The 6288-nt window shown below is 50.7% G+C and overlaps 4 non-coding genes across 4 annotated transcripts; 1 reads left to right on the plus strand and 3 right to left on the minus strand.

The window, feature by feature from the left end:
• Positions 1-3106: 3106 nt before the first annotated feature.
• Positions 3107-3179, minus strand: Trnar-ccu (transfer RNA arginine (anticodon CCU)). Its single transcript has one exon. It is a non-coding gene; the product is annotated as a tRNA-Arg (tRNA).
• A 182-nt stretch (positions 3180-3361) lies between these two features.
• Trnar-ucg (transfer RNA arginine (anticodon UCG)) lies at positions 3362-3434 on the minus strand. Its single transcript has one exon. It is a non-coding gene; the product is annotated as a tRNA-Arg (tRNA).
• Positions 3435-3624: 190 nt separating this feature from the next.
• Positions 3625-3697, plus strand: Trnar-ucg (transfer RNA arginine (anticodon UCG)). The gene has a single exon. It is a non-coding gene; the product is annotated as a tRNA-Arg (tRNA).
• A 566-nt stretch (positions 3698-4263) lies between these two features.
• Trnar-ccu (transfer RNA arginine (anticodon CCU)) lies at positions 4264-4336 on the minus strand. Its single transcript has one exon. It is a non-coding gene; the product is annotated as a tRNA-Arg (tRNA).
• Positions 4337-6288: the final 1952 nt, after the last annotated feature.

Genomic DNA, 6288 nt, shown 5'->3' on the forward strand with positions numbered 1-6288 from the left:
GTAGAGCACTCCTGGGTTCAGAAACTGGAAAGCCCCAGAACTGGAAAGCAAATTTAATTTTTCAAATGGTATTCAATAATAAAGGAAGGCATTTACTGAAAGAAACTGTCAGAAACTTTTAAGTAGTGAAAAAATAGCATTAAATATATATAAAGCTAAAAAGAGTTAAAAGAAATTGCTGAAGCATCTGTTGTAATGATTTTAGCATGACATATTTGCAAAACAAACGAGATTACAGCAGACTGTTATAAAAGGGAGAATCTAACAGCTCATTTACTAGACTTTATGTCATTCAAACAGGATAACTATGGGAATTGATAATATGAGATGAAGAAGCCTCAAGTTTTGAAAAAAATCACAAATTATAGGTAATATTGACTGATCCCAGTGCAAATGTTACAGAAAATCAATAATTATTAGCCACATTATGAAAGACAGTAACAAAACAATTTTAAAAACTCAGGCTCTTAGAAATTAAACTTTTCTCTCCTAAACCATGAATCAATGAGAAATCAAGTTTGTAGCTACAGAATGCTTGTAAAATAAAAATACAAACATTTCATATCAAAACAATGAACAAATTCATGATATGTCATTAAATAAAAACTTTATTTTGATTATAGAAAAATACTTAAAAATTTTCTACTTAAAACCACCCACTGGCTTCCTACCGTCACAGGACTAAGTATGCCCACCCCCCCATCTATGCCCAGGGAAGATTCTTGGGCCTCCTCTACTATACTCTTGTCCACCAGCCAGGGCAAGTTGTAATCACACCTCCCACTCCCCCTATAACACCAGGCATTGGTAATTCCTGCTCATGCTAGAATATTAGAAAGAACTTGAGGGTTCCAGAACATTCCTTGTGAGTACTAGTACTATGATTTGTATTTCCCAGGGCCTAGCACTACGCTCTGCTTTTAGAAGAACCTTAATATTTGCCATAGCTCAGTGGCACACTGCTTGCCCAGCTTGTGCTAGGTGCTGGGTTCCATTCCCTAATTCAGCACCCCCCTCCCTCAAAAAAACTCATGACTTATCTTATGAAGCATCATTTACTATGAGAAAATGGGGTTTCAGCCCCTGAAGGGGTCATCTGAAGGTGACAGGGTTGTGACACTTTCGCTGTCCTCTGCACAGCAGCCTCTCCTTTTCATGTGCCTAATTCCTCCCCATAATTTAGAGCTGGACAAAATGGGCTTTCTACTTCTGAGCTACATCTACAGCCCCATTTATTTATTTTATTGGTTTTCAGTTTTTTTCCTGTGTTTGTTTTTGGTGCATTATAATTATACATAATGCCAGGGATTCATTGTCCTTTTTATTTGATTTAGTTTTGGTACTGGGGATTGTCACTAAGTTGCTGAGGCTGGTCTGGAACCTCTGATTTTCCTGCCTCTGCCTCTGGAGTCGCTGAGATTACAAGCCTATGCCACAGAGACTGGCTTTAATGCTTTGAAAGAGGGCTCACTTAGTTGCCAGGCTGGCCTCACACTTGATCCTCCAGCCTCAAGTTCTTTGGTAGCTGGGATCACAGACCTGAGCTACCATGACCATCACCTCTTTACTTGGAAATTACCTGGTTTAAAGGAGGAAGAGAAGGAGGAAGAGGAAGAGGAAGAGATGATGATGAAGGTGATGATGATGTACCAGGGATAAACCCAGGAGCGCTTAACCACGGAACCACATTCCTATTCCTTTAAAACATTTTTTTTTTTCTTTTTAACTTTGAAACGGGGTCTCGCTAAGTTAACTACTTTGCTAAACTGCTGAGGCTGGCTTTGGACTTGGGATCCGCCTCCCTCAGCCTCCAAAGCCCCTGAGATTACAGGCGTGCAAGCACGCCCAGCCTGGAAGATGGTTTGGGGGCAACTACATCCAAAGCTCAGCCAAGAAGTAGTGGCTACTAGTCAAGGATAGGACGCGCTGCTGTCATCAAATGGCAGGCTTGGAAGCCGCAGGTGGTTTAAACTGGCATCCACCGAACTTTGGTGACCCCCTTTGGAGTGGAGAGAGCAGGAAGAATTCTGGATGGCCCTGGTGAAGGGAGCATGTAGTGTGAAGTGTCCCACCTGGAAAGGGCACATCTCTGGCCTTTCACAAGGGGAACGCACCTGTTCAGATAACAAGCAGACCTTCGGTGCACAGCCAGAGACATGAAAAGTCGTGCTCTAGGTGTGCACTACGTGAAATGCATCTGCTGCCAGGTATAACTGATTAGATTTAAAAAACAAAGCCCACCTCTGCCGGCTCCCTGACCCCCTGGGCCGAAGCGACGTGCAGGAAACGCCATTTGGCCTTCTGACAGCAGATTGGTCTCTCCTACTCCGCCCCCAACGCCTTCCTTCCCTCCCCAGCGTCGCTCGTCCGGTAGCCGCGTCGCCGGGGTGCTGTCGGGGCTCCGCGTGTCGCCGGCACCGACCCTGCGCCGCCCCCGCTCGGCGCCGGGGCCCAGGCTGCACAGGTCTCCGCGGCCCCCGCGCTCCGCCCCGCGCGGGCAGAGGTAAGGCGGCGAGGTCGGCCTCCACCCCTGACTCCCTCCCTCCGCGCGAGACCGGGGTCCCGGCGGGCTCTCTGCACCTCTGGGCCCAACCCGGCCCTGGTTCCAGGCCTCTTCCTCCCTGCCCCTTCCCTGGGGCTCGCCGTGGCGCCGGCTCCGCCCGGGGCGTCCCGGCGCCGGGTGTCCCCGGCTCGAGCAGCGTGCCGGCTTTTCCCGCCGGCCGGGCCGACCCGGGGACGCGCTCCGCCCGTGCCTGGCGCACGCCTGGGTCCTCGCAGCCCGGGCGTCGGGGCGCAGCGGGCGACGGGCGTCCGACCTGCCCCTCGGGCTGGAGCGCTGCCCGCTGTTGAATTTTACGGTGACGGGCTTGGACACTCCGCTCAGCGACGTTTGCTGGGGCTTGCAGTCTGCGGGGCGCTTTCCCGAGACGTTGACATTGAGCTCCTGCCGACTCACGTCTCCTAGTAGGGCCTCGTCAAGAAGAAAAGGAAAATGAGTTGCAACACAGAAATGAAAAAACAGCTAAGTACCTTTTTAACAAAAAGACAAAAAGTATGTGTTAGAATATTAAATTTAATTGGATTTCTTTAAAAATCCAAAGATCTTCACCCCAGATGGGACTCGAACCCACAATCCCTGGCTTAGGAGGCCAGTGCCTTATCCATTAGGCCACTGGGGCTTCACGCAAGCGGCGCCCGGTCACATGCCTCTTAAACTGTGACGCTGCGGGCTGCGTCATGACGTCACACCCAGAAGATTCCAAACGCAAAAGCTGACCGTACTCAGTGAGAACGGTTCAGAGGAGCCCAGAGGCCTTTCTTACCTAAAATGAGGGTTAAAACCGTCGGGTTTAAAACATTTCGACCACGAAGGGACTCGAACCCTCAATCTTCTGATCCGAAGTCAGACGCCTTATCCATTAGGCCACGCGGTCCCCTCCCGTTAACACTTCCGCTAGAAGATATATTTGGTGACAATGAGACGCAGCGCTACCGGCGCACCTGTGGATTCATGGTGCCTGCGATTCTCGCTGGGATAACTGCATCGGTTCCTGCAGGAGTGACTGCACTACCATCTCCTAGGGGTGGCACCTGGACCTGTCTCCCCGCCTCCTTGGGCATCTTGACCACGTGGCCTAATGGATAAGGCGTCTGACTTCGGATCAGAAGATTGAGGGTTCGAGTCCCTTCGTGGTCAGCTTCGTTTTGGGCGAGCGCCTTCGTTTTGGGCGCTTCGCCCACTGCCCTACAGACTGCTGCTAACCTGACAGCGGTCCCCTTGAGTCAGCCTTCCGTTTGCCCGGGCGGAGGTCGTGCTGCTAGTGCTGCTGTCCGGCACTCTGTCTGGGGGCGCTATGGCGCCTTTTTGTCCTGCCCCAGTGGCCGAATGATAAGACACCGGCCGCCTTAGCCAGGGCTTGGGGTTCGAGGCCCTCGTGGGTGGCATCGGGGATCCCTCTCAGGAACCTCTAAGTGCGAGGGTTGTGCCCGCTTCCGCGCCGCGCCCGACTCCTCTCCCGCAGCCCGCGGCCCGCAGTAGGAGTCCATTTATTCATTTCTAGCTACCCCGGGTCGGGAGCGTCCTGTCGCCTCAACACTCCACGGCCTCCATCTGGGGACTTTTCTACCCGGGAAGAAGCTCTGCTGCCAACTCGCTCGGCCACCCCTCGTCGGTGTGGAGGAACAGAGCCCCTCTTACCCAGTGGAATCTACCTGGAGGCCGGGCTCCATTCGGAGCTTGGGGAAAGCTAAAAATAAACGCGCTACCCCAGGTGGGACTCGAACCCACAATCCCTGGCTTAGGAGGCCAGTGCCTTATCCATTAGGCCACTGGGGCCTGCGGCACGTGCGACCTGCCTCTCCTCTGATGTGCGGTGCAACCCTGCCTAGCCGGGCAGGTCGCAGTCGGGCCGGCCCGGAGCTGCGGGAGGCGAAGGGACCGCACCGGGCTGGGCCAGCGCCACGCTCCGGTCCAGCCGCGGGCGCTCCTCGGAGCCTGGGGGCCGCCTCGAGGTCGCCTGGAAAACCTGACCGTAGATGCGGGAAGACCTGGGCGGCGGCGTTTCCTGACCATTTTTGTGAACCTCTAAAGAACTGATGTAAAAATCAAGAATTTTGGGAGAAGGTAGCGCGGAAAGCGAAAGAGAACAGACACCAGGCACGGACACGGAGCCCGTCGTGAGAACGCACCGATCCAGCCACAACAGGATCCGGTGTACTGGGCACACCTGTCACGTTACCAACAGGTGCGTGGAGGGCAGCCGGGCCGAGTTTCACCCCAGTATTTTCTTTAAAACTGTTATTCTAATATTCCTTAACGCGCGCGCACACGCGCGCACACACACACACACATACGCACACGCACGCACGCACGCACATACACACACACACACACACACACACACACATACGCACGCACGGTGGGCCCAGGTGCACAGCCGTAATCCCAGGGACTCAGGAGGCTGAAGCAGGAGCATGGCAAGTTCGAGGCCAACCTGGGTAAATTAGGGAGACCCTGTCTCACAAGGAAATTAAGGATTGGGATGTGGTTTAATGAACCCAGAGTGTCTCTGGGTTCAACCCCCAGAACCAGGGCTCGGGGGAGGACAAAACAAAAACCTTCAGCCAAGGACAAATGTGTAGTCCCATTGTGCCAACTTCCAGACTTTGCAGGGTAAACAGGACGAGAGCATATTCCTCTTTGCTTCTCTCTAAAACAGAGTCTGCAGAAGCAGGTCTCCTTCCTCCCCTTACTAGAGCAAGAAGGAAGAATTTCGCCCATGTGGCTCCAGTCCACTGCCTTGAGGACTTCTGGCTGTGACTGCTGAGGTTTAAAGGCAGGCTGTAATCACAGGTCCTTAGGTCGAGCTTCTCTGCCTGCCTGAGTTATGAACCTGCCACTTCCATCAAGACAGGGAACCTCCTGGCACCTGCAAGGCACCCTGTGCCTCCCCCAGTCAATGATCTCCTCCCTCATGCAAATCCTTCTCTGACTTTTATCACCACAAATTATTTTACTAGTTTTCAACTTCATATAAATGAAATAACTGTAGTCTATAATTTTATAAAGTCTGGCCTCCTTCACTCAACATTGTCTTTGAAATTTCGTTTTTATTTTTATTTTATTTTTTTATTATTAGTTGTTCAAAACATTACAAAGCTCTTGACATATCATATTTCATACATTTGATTCAAGCAGATTATGAACTCCCATTTTTACCCCGTATACATATTGCAGATTCACATGGGTTCCACATCCACTTTTTTACATACTGCCATACTAGTGTCTGTTGTATTCTGCTGCCCTTCCTATCCTCTACTATCCCCGCTCCCCTCCCCTCCCCTCTCCTCCCATCTTCTCTCTCTACCCCATCTACTGTAATTCATTTCTCTCTCTTGATATTTTTCCCCTTTCCCCTCACTTCCTCTTATATGTAATTTTGTATAACAATGAGGGTCTCCTTCCTTTACCATGCAATTTTCCTTCTCTCTCTCTTTCCCTCCCCCCCTGGACCCTGTTTAATGGTGATCTTCTTCTCATGCTCTTCCTCCCTATTCTGTTCTTAGTTGCTCTCCTTATATCAAAGATGACATTTGGCATTTGTTTTTTTAGGGATTGGCTAGCTTCACTTAGCATAACCTGCTCTAGTGCCATCCATTTCCCTGCAAATTCCATGATTTTGTCATTTTTTAGTGCAGAGTAATACTCCATTGTGTATAAATGCCACATTTTTTTATCCATTCATCTATTGAAGGGCATCCATATGCAACAAAATGAAACTGAATCCC

This window comes from Callospermophilus lateralis, chromosome 11 (assembly GCF_048772815.1).
Source record: "Callospermophilus lateralis isolate mCalLat2 chromosome 11, mCalLat2.hap1, whole genome shotgun sequence".
NCBI classification, from domain to species: Eukaryota; Metazoa; Chordata; class Mammalia; order Rodentia; family Sciuridae; genus Callospermophilus; species Callospermophilus lateralis.